Raw genomic sequence first — 2,657 nt, forward strand, 5'->3', positions numbered from 1 at the left:
TATTTAGCTTATTTTTATATGCTTTAATAACACGAAATTACACAGATTGCCCTCATGAGGGACTGGTATTCATTTTTTATTCCCATTTTTTATTTTATTGTGAAAGTAGGCTTCTTTGGTTTTATATACACATAATTGACATTTTTACCCGTCCATTCTTATGTTTCTTCTCCAACTCTTGTTTTTTCGCTAAGACCATCGTAGTTGTTCAATTTTAGAAGCTTGAAATTCGAAGTTAATAGTTGATTATTGTTAAAATCGTTTGAGTGCTGATTATTTGTGCTTAATTTTTTATTTCAAATAGTAATTTAATGATTTACTTTAAAAATCTTAAAACTCTATTATTAGTCCTTAGAAAGTGTTGAAGAAGACAGTGGGTCTTCGTTGATTTGGTGTTATTTGACTAATAAATTGGTGATAGGGGATCATTTTGTTTCATATTTGAGATCATTTGGAGTAGATCTCAATTGGATTGTTGCAAATTTGAAAATTACTTTGAAGAACACCACAGATAAATTTGTGCTAATTGAGTAGAATTTGTATACAGGTTAATACATAGGTCGAATAGATAACTTAAAATTATGCTAATCTTGTTTTTTGTTCGTTCGGTAACTTAAAATTATGCTAATCTTGTTTTTTTGTTTGGTGATTGAAATTCAAAGTTAATGGTTGATTATTGTGAAAATCGTTTGAGTGCTGATTATTTGTGTTTAAATTTTTATTTCAAACGGTGATTTCGTGATCTTTTTTATTGGTGATTGTGGATCATTTGTGTTGGTGTTTGGAGGTTTTGTTTAAATTTGAGATCATTTGGACTAGATTTGAGGTGATTTGATAAAAAATTTAAATTGTAAATTTGAAGAACATTTTATTGAACAATACAGATAAATTATGCTAATCGAGTAGAATTTGTTAACAATTTGACAGATTGGTCGAATGCATATAACTTTTAAGTTATGCTAATTTGGTGTGTTTGGTAAATAATTGGACAAGCAAAAGTCATGCAGGCATAAATTTATGACGATTCGGTAGAATTTAGGAACATTTGAATAAGAATATAGCACAAAGTCATGACAATCCAGTATAATTTGTGACCAATGAACGAGATAGAATAGATATATCACCAAAGTCATGCCAATATGGTAGAGTTTGGTGAACAATTGAACTATCAAAGTCATGCCAATCGTTAAAATTTATGAATAATTAAACAAAATAGGTAAAAAGAATATAACACAAAACTATACCAACCTGGTAGAATTTTGTGAATAATTGAACACTCAAAGTCTCCGACTATTGGTTGGAATAAATTTAATTACGATTGATAAACTCGCTTCTCAATCAATGATGTTGATAAAGGTGTTTCTGATTGGGCTATTTTTATTTTTGGCCCAACAACCAAAAATAATTACAGGCGGTAGCCTAAATACATAAAATATACTTATTACATACATTATATGTATATTTATTCAAGTATATAAAATATATACATTTGCGAGCTATTATTTTTGTAGGCAGCCAAAAAATATTATTATTCAGATTTAATATGACAACCAAAGTGGCAAACATACTTTCCAATAGGTGATTTATCTTTCTATAGAACTAATCTTTATATATCTTCTTTCTTTTAATCAATCCTATGAATTCCTATTTCTTGTAGAAACAAGAAGGAAATGGAGAAGCTAATAGTCATTCGTATGATAAGCTTATTAATACTAGCAGTGGCAATAGCAGCAGCCACAAATAAAAGCCCAAAAGCTGTGGAATATTGGCTCAATTTGGGTGATGAAAAAGATTAGTGTTGTGTTTTAGGGTGTTTTAGTTTTAAAAAAAAAATGTCATTCAGCTAAAATAAGGCCCTTTTTGCATAGCTCTCAAAACGGTAACAAAATTTAAATACTAGTGAAAATGTCACGTTTGTGCAAAGCACCCCTTTATTAGATGGTTATCGACCTATGCATGCGGGCCTAGTTTGAAGAGCTTATTCTTGTGGAAATGACGTAGGGGTAAAAATATCACGGGCTAGCCAGTTTTCGGACTGGTCATTCAAAAATAGCCAGCATTTGCAAAGTCATTGAAAAATAGCTACTATTTTGCTGCAACACGGAAAGTTCCAGCATATATACTGGAGATCGGTGCACCTGTGTATGAACTTCCAGCATATTATGCTGGAACTCCAATACGCGGAAATTTCCAGTATAATATACTTGATATTGGAGCACCGGTGCTCCAATCTCCAGTATATTATGTTGGACCAGTATAATATACTAGAGTTTCAGTATATTATATTGGAGTATTTTTCCGGATTTTGAACAGTTTTTTCGTTCAGATTTATCTTTACATGAAAAGTGGCCAAATTGCGATTACTTTTAAAACTGTGGCTACTTTTGAATGACCACTTGTAAATCTGGCTATTTTTGAATTTTTCGGGTGGCCAGTTTTTAACTTGCTATTTAGTGTTTAGCCATCAATTTTAATGCTCAGCAAAAATAGTCACTACTCTGTTATAATAAATAAGAAAGGACTTTTTTACATTTTCTTCATCTCTTTTCTTTTCCAAACCTTTTTCATTATCAAAACCCTCGTTTCTTCCCTTATGGAGAGAGGACTGAACCTCGTTTGATTTCCCAATATGCAGTAGTAAATTTTTCCAAAAAATC

This window comes from Nicotiana tabacum, chromosome 6 (assembly GCF_000715075.1).
Source record: "Nicotiana tabacum cultivar K326 chromosome 6, ASM71507v2, whole genome shotgun sequence".
Lineage (NCBI taxonomy): Eukaryota > Viridiplantae > Streptophyta > Magnoliopsida > Solanales > Solanaceae > Nicotiana > Nicotiana tabacum.